The sequence below is a fragment of the Bactrocera neohumeralis genome, chromosome 5 (genome assembly GCF_024586455.1).
Source record: "Bactrocera neohumeralis isolate Rockhampton chromosome 5, APGP_CSIRO_Bneo_wtdbg2-racon-allhic-juicebox.fasta_v2, whole genome shotgun sequence".
Classification (NCBI taxonomy): Eukaryota; Metazoa; Arthropoda; class Insecta; order Diptera; family Tephritidae; genus Bactrocera; species Bactrocera neohumeralis.
The window spans coordinates 74,450,852-74,464,866 of record NC_065922.1 but is presented as its reverse complement, the minus strand read 5'-3'; the positions used below and the strand labels follow the sequence as shown (position 1 = coordinate 74,464,866).

Below are 14,015 nucleotides of genomic sequence, written 5' to 3'. Positions count from 1 at the left end.
ACATTACCCCAAAATGCTGTATAAATTACCGCCCGGCCTCTCTACACTCCATTCGACCATCCCCACAACAACCCGCTTAGCTGGTGAGCGCGCGACCGCCAAAGAAGTAGTGTGTGCAACACGGAGAAAGTGGCATAAAAACTTGACGTTTATTTTATTACTTCATTTAAACTTTTCAGATTGCTTAGCAGCGCAACAAAAACAACAAATAGTTGCAGTAACAACGGAAAAAACAGATTGGATTAATTTCTGCTGGCAGGCGAGTACACGAGTAGCTGGCAAATGAGCGTTAATGGCGAAGTGAGCAAGCGGTGGGGCAGCGGGGGCACAGCTGGCATTAGTGAAAGTCGCGCAGTGGTGATTGGCGTGCGCTAGCTAAACATCAGCGGCAGCTTTTCATGCAACTTGAAGTGGTATTTTCTTGCAACTTTGTGTGTGTGGCATGCAACTTCAGCGCATTGTTGCTGTTTTTGTGATTTTTTGTGCGCATTTGCAGTTAAAAGAAGTTTGTTGTTGTGCGCTTTGCCGTTAAAACAAGTTTGTTGTTGTTGTTACTTGTTGTTGCTGTATCTTTTGCCTTTTAATTTCCACAAGTTTTGCAAATGTTTTCTCTTGATTTGTGCAACACTTGTTGCCTGTCAGGCGCTTACACGCACATATATACGTGCAACACACTCACGAACACACACACACACACAAATACAACATGCAGCCGCGCTTTTCCGTTTGCAACAAGTTTGGTTCAGTTTGCGCTGCTGTTGACTTTCTATTTAACGCCACCGTTGCGTTCTTAGCTCTGCCCTCACTCCTTGCCACTTGCCACATGCCACATGCGTCTAGCAGCTCACCGCCTGCTGCCTGCAATTACACTTCGCTAAGGCTTTGCGTGTTGTTTGCGCGCTAAGTGCTGTTTCCTGGCTTCAAATCATTGCAACTTGCTTGCCCCCGCTCACTGCCACGTTCTTTGCCCGCCTGTTCGCTCTAATTCTTCCATGCTTGCCGCTATCCGCTTTGTATGTCAACTTTGTTTATGTTGCTTGTGGTTTTTTCACATTTATTTTCATTAATATTGTTGTTGTTGCATGCCATTCTACATAGTTGCCACGCACTGCGGCAGGCATAATAAAGTGCAGCACACACACAAAAGCGAAAAAAATATTTAGCGAATGTCAGTAAGTTCTTCCGGTTGTATGACTGTCTGCCACGGCTCAGCTCACCTCACCCCCTGTGCGATTACGCCCCGCCCTTCCCTTCCGCCACACACTACATTCAATGTGCTTGTGTGCACGCTGCACTTGTGCTTTGTGTTTGACTTTAAAGCTGTGCCCAACGCGTTTACTTTATTCAATATACGCACTTTGTTGCACACCCTCACGGCAATGAAATTGAAATATGTTACTCATACGCACCGGTGCGTGGGAATTAAATTTCGCTCAAATGGCTGCCAAAGGCAAGGCAAACGTAAATAAAAATGAAAGTATAATATTAAGCGTAGAATGAAGCACAGAAAATAAAGCTTGAAGCGAGAAATACCGCTTAGGGTATGATTTGTCTCGAAGGACATATGTACATATATGGCAAGACGCATGTTTCGGCTGTGAAAGTGAATTCTATACAGCAGATGGAAAGCTTTGCAGACGAAAACAAGAAAAATTTTAACTTTATTTGCATCGAAGCTAAAAAGAAGCTATAATATCCTTCTCAAGTGCATTTATCATAGCATAAAGGGTATAAAAAAAGTATTATCTTGCTTTTGAAGGGTCAGTTTGTACGACAGCTATATGATATAGTGATACGATCTGCACAAAATATATGGAGTTTGAAGAGTTCTATTTTGCAATAATTTGTGTTAAATTTCGTAAAGATATATTGTCGAATAAAAAAGTTTTCCATACAACAACTTGAATTTTATCGGCTAGTTTGTATGCCAGCTATATGCTATAGTAAGCCGATCCAAAAAATATACTTGCAGATTGTAGCATAGCCTCAGACAATAACTCATGTCAACTTTTGTGAAGATAACTTGTCAAATACAAAAGTTTTCCATACAAGAACTTGAATTTGATCGATCAGTTTATATGGCAGCTATATGCTATAGTACTCCGATATGAAAAATATGTTTGGAGATTATAGCGCTGCCTCGGACAGTAATCTGTGTCAAATTTCGTAAAGATATCTTGTCAAACAAAAAAGTTTTCTATACAAGCACTTGATTTGGATCAGTCACTTTGTATGACAGCAATATGCTATAGTGACTCGATATCGGCGGTTTCAACAAACAAACAGATTCCGAGCATTACTTAGAAAAAGCAGTTTCTTCAGTGCAGTTTTAGAAAATATTGGACCGAAGTCGTCAACTTTCCATATCATATGAGCCGGGATGTCTGACCCTTTGGCGCCCAATACATTGTCTTCCGCTTCTAAAATCTCTTTAGTAGATTAGTTACGTCTATATATCGCACAGAAGGGCTGCTGCCCGCTTGCCGCTATGTTTACTTCATCAGTACATCTTTCAAATACTGACTGTTGAAACTCAACAAGCGATGGCTTTAAGATCCATATAAAATGATCGCAAAACCCAGCATTTTGGAGAAGTTACAACTTGTTTTTATATACAGCGACTCAAGAATAGATCTACAAAAGGATTGCATGTGGTCTTGATTCAAAGAAATATTGTCTCCCTGGCTTTTGGCTAAAAAGCTTAACCTTGAATGCAGTCTCTAGTTCCAATTTCAATGACTTCATGGGACTGGTCAAGCAGTCACTTTTCATCTTATCGGCAATTCAAGAATATATCTTCAAAATGATCAATGTGCAATCATTTGAAGATCTAAATGATTTGGAACGACACAAAGAGAGAGAGAAACGTGGATTTTTGCCCATATATGCAGTTTCTCGGGAACCAATAACATCTTAGAACTTCAATAGTGTTCCATATGATTCCGACTCTAACAAAGCACATCTCGGTGGTTTCTGAAATAAAAAAAACTCATTTGTAAACGCAGTTCCTCGATGTCTAATGATTTGAAGAAGGCTGGTCAGGCAGTCCTTAATTTTCAAATCGTCAAAAGCTGAAGAAAAGCGAATTTATGCGCTTTCGGCGACGGATCCCTGGTCATACGCGAGGTTTGCAACAAAAGCTTGAGAGAAATCTCGTTTATATCTCTATACTGTATTTGAGCAGGCGAGTTGGATATAGACTTGAAGACTAACTTAATGACTTCTGGTTAAGTTTAATTACTTAACTAGATCCACGTTGAATCGATTTCAAGAATGAGCTGACTTTGATAAGATTTCCGCGATCTACTTTCATTCTCTCTCACCTGCTCCTTTCAGTGACCTCCGAACCATGATGCCACAGTTGACTTAGTGTGCCGCAGTTATTTCTTTTTTCGCTTCATTCATTACACGACCTTTTTGTCGAACATCTTCTCCTCCACACATCCTCATTTCGAGCTCCAGTGCATACTTTACACTATCTTAATTCATTTTCACGGCGTTTATGCGCCCAACAAGTGGTTGAAAATGGCTTTCACGACGGCGGCAGGCAGACAATGCAAAGCCATTTCGCGTTGTTTACCTAAGCATTTTGTGTGAGTGGCGCGCGTGTTTGTTGGCAGCGGCAACATGACACCATGTGGCGTGTGTAGACACACCCCCGCCTACCACACTCGCACCAACAGGCGCTCTTACAGCCACATCAACACACGTGCAACACGGAGGAAAGGCAGCAGTTCGCGCGCGCTTCGCCTTTTTCTTTGCGCGCTGCAGCGAAACGCGTGATGTGAGACGCTTTGGCGGCGGCGCTCTCTGCCACACTTGACTTGGCTTGATTCGCAGGCAGCTTGATTCGCTTGTGGCGCTTGCCATGTAGTTTCATGTCTTGAAACCTTTGTGTCCCATTGCTGCTTGTGCGTTTGTTTGGGAGCAAAGTTGTGTATGTGTGTGTGTGTTAAGCAGTGTTTTTGTTATTTTTATGTTTACATGCAACTGTGTGTTGTTGTTGTACTTGTTTACCCTACTTATTTGAGACAGATGCGCCACAACACATCACAAACGATTTGCGGTTCGCGCTGCCCCTTTCCCCCTTTCGGCATTGAAAGTGTCGCTCACTGTCTTACTGCCCGCCCTGGGGCCTAACTACCTTAAGCAACGTGACACAGACATTTAACCTCGCATATGCAATATATATATGGTGTGTTGCTTGCCCGAGTTGAGGTTATAAAATATTATGTGAGGCAATAAAAATATAATAAATTACAAGACGGTGTCACAGTGGAGGGGAGCGAGTGCAGTAATCGCAAGCGGGGAGTGTGAGTGGAAGAAGTAAGGGCTCGAAATGCTGCAGAGTATGTTTTAAAGAAGACAGACGAATCGATTGGTTTTTAGAGAAAAGTTAGGTGACCTGGATTCAAGTAGATTGAAGTTGAGGAGTTGGCTGTCTATGGATGGGTTTGGCATCAACGGAGTCAGTAAGCCTTTCAACTAAAATTTGTGAAGTTTACAAAGACGATGCTGTATCAGTTCGTGTAGCACAACAATGGTTGTGGAAATTTCGCTATAAAAGATGCACCTCGCCCTGGTCGACCTATCGTTGAAAAAGTCAATGAAATTACGGAGAAGATTGACCGGGACCGTCACATAAGTAGCCATGACACCATTAAGGAGCTTAACATTTATCATCAAACGGGTTTGAACCATTTAAAACATGCTGGCTACAAAAGGAAGCTTGATATTTGGGTACCACATGAATTGTCTGTTAAAAATTTAATGGACCGAATTAGCAATTGCGATTCTTTGTTGAAACGAAATGAAATCGAAGCGTGATGAAGCTCAGCAATTGGTCGCAAAGCCAGGATTGACGCCTCGAAAACTTAAAATGAGTATTTGGTGGGATTGGAAAGGAGTCAGCCACTATGAGCTGCTCCAGCCTGGTCGAACGATTGATACTACACTTTACTGTCAAAAACTGATGAGATTGAAGTCATCCACTATGAGCTGCTCCAGCCTGGTCGAACGATTTATACTACACTTTACTGTCAAAAACCGATGAGATTGAAGCCAACAATCGAAAAAAACGGTCAGAACTGCTCAACAGAATGGGCTTCGTCTTTCATCAGGTTAACGCTAGAACACTCACATCTTTGATGACTCGGCAAAAACTGGGAGAGCTTGGCTGGGAAGTCTACCATATAGCCCTGACCTTGCACCATCGGACTATTCGGACATTTGTTTCGGTCAATGCAGAACTAGTTAGCTAGTTCGCTTCAAGAAAAGCCTGTGAAAATTACTTGCCCCAGTTTTTCGCTGAGAAACTAGAAAAGTTTTACGTTGATGGAATAATGTCTGTGTCGAAATACGAAAATACTTTTTGACTACCCAATATTTTGATATAAGCAGACCGCACAAAGTACGTATAAAACGAGAATAACGTTAAAGAAGAAACAAAAACTTTGCTACAAAGTGTAAGGCTTTTCATTTTTTTTTAACTTTCTTGAAACCCATATCCCTACATTAATTTAAGGCTTGTACCGATAACGGAATGGCACCAGAATTAATTAAAAAAGAAAGAAAAGGCTATTGCTCATGAATTATTATAAAATTTATTGACATAAATAAAAAAAAATTAACAAAATTTGACAGTTTTTATATTATTACTATTTCTTTCTACAGGCGCTGCCTGTTTCTACCTTGGCGCTGGGAAGTATGCAATCAGTTTGACGCTGGGAGTTGTCTTTGGTTTTATAGATGAGTGAGTTGCATAGAATTAAAAAGCGGAATTACTAGTCACTGTGCTAATGCTTATGATGAAATGATTAATGTTGCCTACATTTAGGCGCTTATATCAATTTTAAGAATATGTAGCACATTTTTAGGCGTGTTTGCTTAGGTTGTTTAGGCAAATAATTTACTAGTTAGAGTATATGAAACTAATTGCATTGTATATATGATAGATCATATACCGTTATTTATATTTTCGTGTTGAGTAATGTTTTTTGAAATAACTCGTTTAAATTTTTACATTTAGGCTAAGTTGTATTATTGTATTCAATTTTATTTAATGGCTGTACATATAAATTTAAATTTTAGATAATAATTGTTAATATTTAAATAAAATAGTAAATAAAAAAAATTTGTTAGCCAACTTTGTATTAAAACAAATTTAAGCAAACCTTATTTTGAATGAAAAAAACCAAGAATTAAATAAATGAAGTATTTTTCTTAAAGTAAAAATAAAAAAAATATACATATGTATAATGTATACAGCCGTTGACAGCGAATTAGAAACAGTTCTTTAAATAATTAAAATTCCTTAAGGTGTTAATTTTTATTAATAATATCATTGATTTCTGGTAAGGGTGTGTTTCAAAGTAGTGGTTTAAAATATATTAAAATGTATTACTCGAGTTTTTTAATGAGGAAAAGCTGCAGCTGTACACCTACCCTTCGCAGCTGCATTTTCGACCTTCGTGAGTCTGGAAAGACGTACAAAGAAATTTTGAATCAGGTCAAAAAAATCGTTTTCAATGCCCTTAAGCATATACAGAATTTTAAAACTATTTCCAATGTTACACGCAAAGAATAACCTTAAAAACTTCAACAGAAATAAACCGCTGAATTGGTATCATCGCCCGAAGAGGCCCAAAAAAGAGTTCCACTGACATTCTACATAAAACTCAAGACGAATATAATGGCTAAATATACAAGGAAACAATTTCCCCGCATTTGGTCGAATTTGGACTTCACGGTAGGACTGCACGCAGGAAATCACTTCTGACTAAAATTCAAAGTAAACAACGCGTAGACTTTTCCAACTCTTATTGATCTTGGACAACAAATCAATGGCAGTATGTTGTTTGGAGCGATGTAACCAAAATTAATCGCATAGATCCTGATGGTCGAACGTATGTATATTCGCCGACTAATCTATCAAGAATTTGATCCTCGCTATGTTTCGCACGTACTGAAGCATGGTGCAGGATCAATCATGGTGTGGGAATTTTTTCCCTGGAATGTTGTAGGTCCGTTCCATGCGATTGATGTAATTTTAAAAAAGGAGAAATACGTCGACATTCTAAAAGATGTCATTCTGCCATGTACCAAGGAAGAATTTGCCTGTTATATGGAAATTTCAACAAATAAACAATTCAAAGTATACAGGAAAGTTGACACAAAAGTTTTTTGTTAAAAATTCCATAGCTGTCGCACTCAATTCTACACATTTTTGTTAAAATCTTCAAAAAAAAAAAGAATTTTTAATTAAAATTTTCACTAATACTATGTTCGGACCGACATGTTTTGGATTGAAAACATTTTGAAAACACCTTTGTTTTGGAATCTAAGTCGTGGCCTGATGAGAGAACACATCTCTGATGATGTCAAAAAATCTTATGTAGCTACCAAAAATATCACAAATGTCACAGATGTCCTTTTTCATGAAATTAGGACGGCATGGCAAGCAACACTAGTGGTGTGTATGCAACACGTTTTTTCAAACAATATATTACAAAATAAAAACAAAAGTATAAATAGCTAATATTGAAGCCATCCAAACGCTGCTACCAATTAATGTTTTTATGTGAGAAAACAGTAAAAATTAATTTTTGGAAAATAATATCACTTACTCCAAACTATGTACCGTTTCTAATTAGCTGTCAACAGCTGCATATATTGTTACATAACAAGTGTTTTTATTCTAAGAAAATACAAAAACAAACAGTTGGCAACTTTTTTAGCATAAAAAACATAAAAAAACCTTCCGCAATCAAAATTAATTAATATTTAATTTTTTTAATTAAATTTGTTTATATAAAATATTTATGAATTTAATTTTTAAAACTTAAATTTTTATGCAACACGTTTTTTCACAATATATTACAAAACAAAAACAAAAGTATAAATGTTTATATTGAAGCCATCCAAACGCTGCTCAATTAATGTTTTTATGTTTTAGTTTTTTTTATGCTTTTTTATTAAAATTTATTAAAATATATGAATATAAAATATTCCCAAAAACATGTTAATTTCCATTACACAAACACAACAGTCATCAAGTGTCAGACTTTTTAAATAAACGCCGCTTTTAGCTTAATAAATAATACGCCACTGAATCACTCATACGCCGTGGCGCACACAAAACCTGTCGCACTCAGCTGAAATCGGCTTTAATGAAAGCATTTAGCTGCATAAAACAACAACAAAGGGAAGCAGAAAAATGTACAAATGCATGCAAATTGCAACAGAAAAAATAGTAGGGTGAAAAATACTACAAAACAAAAAAAATAGTAGTAAAAAATACTTGTAGTAGCAGAAAAATAGAACAAAAAATAGTAAGAGCAAAACAGCTAACAGAAAAAATATTAGGAGAAAAAATACTAGAAAATATAGTATTAAAAAAATCGTAGTAAAAAATAGTAGTAAAAAAATAGTATCAGAAAAATAAATATTAAAAAAATAGAACAAAAAAATAGTAACAGCAAAAATACTAACAGCAAAAAAGTGGCATACACTTCAAATTAACGACAAAGTGGGTGGAAGTGCGTCAAGTGCCGTAAAAGGCACATTTAAAATTGTCGCACAAATGAACATGCAAACATACAAGTACTATATAAGTATAATAAACTAACAAAACAATAATATTAGCAATAAGTGTTGTTTCAAGCGTAATATATATCATAAAAAATATTTACGGCTTACAAAAAGCCATGACAGGCAGGGGCGATCAGGAAAGCGGTAAAAGCAATAAAATTGGTTTGGTTTGAGGCGAAAAATCTATTTGAAAGCCGATTCGGGATATTTATTAGTGTCATAGGGATTAATTATTTGCGTACCAGCAGGGTTTCGCTAATCAAATATTTCATCTGCGATATATTCAATCGCAAGTTTGAAATATTATAGTATATCGTTCAGTTGCTTTGTATTTGAAATTCTCAAACGGTTAATGATTTTTTTCCATTAAATAGTTGGATATTCTGCCTGATTATTCTTCTTACCTAAGCTTAGGCAAACATTGCAGGTCTAGACATGAAAAGTTGAAGTGAAAGCGATAATGCATGTGCTGTAAGTTCTTTTAAATAAGAAAACATGTTAATTTCGGTTGCACCTCCTTCACAGCCTCAGTTCTTATGACAGGAAGGGAAATGAAAAGATTGATTCCGATCATCCAGTTTATATGGCAGCCAGATGCTATAGTACATTAGCATTATTTTTAGTAATAGTCTGGGCCAAATTTTGTGAAGATAGTTTCTCAGTTTTACAAGTAAGTCCTTGCTTTGGATAGGTCAGTTTGGAAACAGCTACAGGCTATAGTGTTACGATCGGAGCAATTTGTTCAGGGGATCGTAGTATTGTTATAAGCATTAATCCTTGCCATATTTCGTGAAGATATATAGTCAAATGTTTTCCAAAGAGCCCTTTATTCCAATTATTCAGCTTCTTGCTTAGAAAAGAACATGTATAAACTCTCAGCCCGATATCTCAAAAGCTGAGGGATTAGTTGGCATATATACCAACGTACATACAGACTGGCTAAATGGTGGCTAAATGGGCTCAGCTCGTCACGCTGTTCAATCTCTAGTCTCCAACGTTTATTTCTAGGTGTTCTTGTATGGGAAACTTAGTATAACCTGTTCAGGGTATAAATATATAAATGATCACTAAATTAAAACAACTTAAACCGGAAATGGAAACCGAAGTGGTTGTGTAGTTTCTAAAGAAAAATCTTCAGAAGACTAGGAACAAACCTAATATACGAAAGTTAATAGCAAAAAAGATACGGACCAGGTCGAAGCTCTGTTCTCTTCATATGATCCTCTACTGGACGGCTGTGCTTCGTGGGAACGTGGCCAGATATTGTTCACCTAGTTGAAGGGGTTCCAAGTGGTTATTGCTATATCGGTTTTACGAGGTAAGAGGAAGACTTAGGAACTTATGATTTCTCTTTTGAGTGTCAATCCTTAGCGATGTCACGATTTAAACACCTGGGAGCGCTTACAAGTTCTTCTAGCAATTAATAAAATATTAGTTGTTGAAGGTGTCTTCAGATTTCGGATTTTCTGCTAACCATTTTAGTGTTACATGAGCTTCGGCAGTTAATTTAGAAAGTCTTTACCTCGAAGATAGAAGCAAGCTCATTTATTTCTGCATAGGCAGTACCAATATAAACAGAAGTCTAAATGCATACTTTCCTTGTGAAAAATTTTAATATTTATACTACTTTGGACTTCTCATGTGATAACCATCATGTGTAGAGTGCAATGGCGAGGACGAAGTGAGCTCTTGTTGGGTTTAAGTGAAAAAAGTACAAGTCTACTCTCTCACGAAACGCTACATTTAGTATGTTTTGGTTATGCAGACCAGGCCTAAGGCGCAGTCCATCTGAGGCTTTTACATCCACCTTCATTTAATAACAAGAACGAATTGTATACACGAGCTTCTGTGTTTCGAAATGACCATACAAAAGTAAGGATTTGAATATCCATACATCCGAATATCTCTGCTTATCTTGGCATCACCCTTCAGAAAAAGCAGACACTGATGGACGAAGTCAAGTGGCTTTTAGAAAAAACTGACATTTTGCTCCTGTTTTTCTATCCCATAATCGAATTTCAATTCGGTCTTTTCGTCTCTGTTTTTAGAAAGACCTGCGAGTTAGTTGACTATCATCGATTTTCTGAGTGTCATTAGAGCATAAGAGTAAACTTTGTAGAGCCCGCGGTAGTTTAGATTTTAAAGCGGTGTTTATCTGATTACAGGAACTTAGCTTGAAAAAAATGTCTTGATGTGGAAAATGATAATAAACTGTCTTTGTTTGCTGTATCTAGAAAAATTCAGCCTGCGTTTGGTTTCGAGGGTAACCAATTACTTTGAAAAAGCCCGAGGTAACACATACTTTGATGGAATTTAATACTAGAGCAGTGAGTAAGCATTTGCCGAGCTATAGCTTCGGAAAATCACAGTTTCTCGGCAACTTTCTACTAATTATTCTACTCAAGAGGAGAATACATTTGAAAACGCAAGCTCACAGTGGTGCTAGCCCCCCAGGGAGGTATGTAGCTGTAGCATGTGGGCTCATATAAGGGATAAACTAAAATTGCTGTGAAAATTTCCAAACTCCAGGTAAAATAAGAGAAAAAATATTAGCGGCAAATGCATGTGCAAGTTCAACAGCTAAGCGATACAGCGATCAAGGTGTCAGGGTGGAGCGTGGCAAGCTAGCAGCTCAGCTGCAGAGCAACTTGCAGCTGTAAATGCTTGTTTTCCAGGGCAATCAGCCAAGTACAGTCCAAATGTAATATTTCAGTGGTTTTTTGCTGGCGGACAGCGGCATCCTCATCAATGCCGCTGCCGATGTCGACGTCGACTTCGCTGCAATTATGCTTGCATCTGCATTTGTTTTAGTTATTAGTGCGATTGGCGCATTGTTGTTGTTCTACTTGTTGTTATTTATCTACAGAATTTACATGTCGGCCTCAACGTCGCCTTTGCCCCCTTGCCACCCGCTGCACTGTACTGACCTTCGGTGGGCAAAATAGATCGTAGCGTGCCCAGCGAATCCGGGCTCAGTTGGCTTTAGTCGTCTTCTTGTCACTTGATTGGTTGGTTCGTAGGCTTCAAGGCTGTTGTTGTTGTGCATGTATTTATTATTATTGTAGTTATTGGTGTGTTGTAAAGTTGCTGCAGCAGGTGAGCGCTGGTGGTGGTGGTGGTTGGTGTGGGTGGTGGAGGTGATGGAGGTTGCTATGGCGGCAGCCGGGGTTCAATAGGTTGTCAACAGCATGTCAAATATGTAGTTGACGCCTGTCAGGTGGGTGCAGAGATTGGTGTGGCAACGCAGCTTTAATAAAATGGTTAATTCAAAGGATGTTGAGTGGGCAGTTCAATATGACCGTTACAAGCGTTGAGGTATGAGTGAGTGGGGACAGCTTGCTTGAATTGGTGAATGAAAGAATGCTTACTGTTTCGAATTCGAAAATTCAAAGTTCAGTTCTCTCTCTCACTGTCTCTCTTTGCCATGACTTCAAATGCTCTCAGTAGCTTTGCGCTTGTAAATGCCAAATAACGTTTGCTCTCTCTGCCGCTCTTTCTCACTAAATCACTCTCTCGCTTCGGGTTATGTGGGAAAAACAGCCTAAACCGATTCTTTCTTTTTTCTTTTGTTTACTTTTGTGCGTTTGTTAGTGTATTTTGAGGCGCATCAGGTGGAAATTTTAGAAAGTGTTTAACTATTGATTTGAATGGCTAGTTATTTAGGTGAAAATCGATGGTGATGAGTGCTCGAAGAGAAAAATCTTTATCAAATATTTTGAATTTCCTATCATAAAATTTTAATTTTTTAGAATTTATGTTTTTTAAAAATTTTAAATATTTTGGAAAATGTTGTAAATTTAGATTTTTAAGACATTAATTTTTATAAATAGCTTTGAACTATTTTTAAAAAAACTTTTAAAATGTAAAACATTTTTCGAAATTAATTATGTTTTAACAATTTTGAATTTTTAACAAAATTTTTAGATTACTGGAACACCTTTATAAAACAACGAGGTGTATTTTTTGACCTAAATTTGAAAATTTATGTAATATTTTTTTAAATACTCCTGTTGTCAAAAGAGCATAATTTAAGTTAAAAAAACTGTTCTTTCGAATACATATGAATCTATGTACTTATGTACATACATATGTATGTATGTATTTTCAAAAACTTAAATGTTTTCGAAAATGGTTTTTTCCAAAATTTTGAACTTTGTATCGAAGATGTTGAAAAATTTTCAACATCTTTTTTCGAAGTTTAAGCAATTGAAAACTTCTATTGAAAAGTACAAAATTTTAATTTTTTTCGAAATTGATTTTATGAAATATATCAAAATTAGAATTATTTTTCGAAATTTGGTTTTTGAAATATTTGTAATTTTTACCAAAAATGTTGAAAATATTGAATTTTTTCGAAATTCGAAATTACGAAAATTTTAAATTTGTTTTCTTTTTAACTTTTATTCTAAAGTGTTTAAAATTTAGAATTTTTTCGATATCTCCGATTAAAAAATTTTCAATTTTTATTTCAAAATGTTGAAAATTGGATTTTTTTTCAATATTCCTTTTATCAATAATTTTATCAAAAATATAAATTTATTTTCGAAATCCCTTTTTTAATGACAATTTTTTCACTCAAAAAAAAAATTAAGCTCGACACTGTATATTATTGTTTTTTTTCTAAAAATCTATTTTCTGTTTTAAAAATATTGAAATCTTTCGAATAAACATATTTTTTTCAAAAAAATGTATTCGCTTTTTAGTTTTTTATCGTTTTAGGTTTTTATCGAATTTTTTCTAACATTTTTTCCGCCAAATCTTTTATTTTAAAATATTTTTGAACTGATTTTTCAAAATTTTAAATATCTACCAACTCTTTCATTCTTATGAAAACTTTATGATTAAATACTATTTAATAAAAAAAAATGTGTCAGCGGAAAGTAAAACCCTCATTCTCCTTCCAGGGTGTGTGTGTGTGTGTGCGCCTATTTAGTGAGAAGATTTGACAGAATATCATCCATCTTCCCAATGACGTATCACATTTGTTTAAGGAAGTAAGTGATAAGGCAAATAAGCACACAACCACACGCCCGTAGGCAAGCCTAAGCAAAACTGTAAGCTTTTGAGGCACAAGCAACGCAAATATAAAATAACAGCAAGCCATAGCGCCGCGCAGTATGCAACAGTTTGCAAATAATTTATATTTCAGTGTATACAGCGCAAGGAGGCGACTTAAGCGTGGTGGATTTCCTTGCTTTGGTGTTGCTTGTCACACAAGCATAATATAATATCAGCTTGGTAGGCTTTAAGGCGCTTGACATTTGTTTTTCATTTTTATTACACATACGCGTATATATTATGTTTGGCGGTTGTACTTTGCATGCAGCTTACATGCTGGGGGTTGCCAAATTGCTAATGGCGTTTTATTACCAACAAAACGCATAGCATAATTTATGGCTTCAGTCTTTTTTATCCGCGCGCTTAGG

At 36.5% G+C, this 14,015-nt stretch overlaps 1 protein-coding gene across 2 annotated transcripts in view; it reads right to left on the bottom strand.

Annotated features, from left to right (window-relative positions):
* Window positions 1-14,015, bottom strand: part of LOC126757897 (calcitonin gene-related peptide type 1 receptor) — a 160,421-nt gene that overhangs the window by 62,414 nt on the left and 83,992 nt on the right. The window lies entirely within an intron of this gene.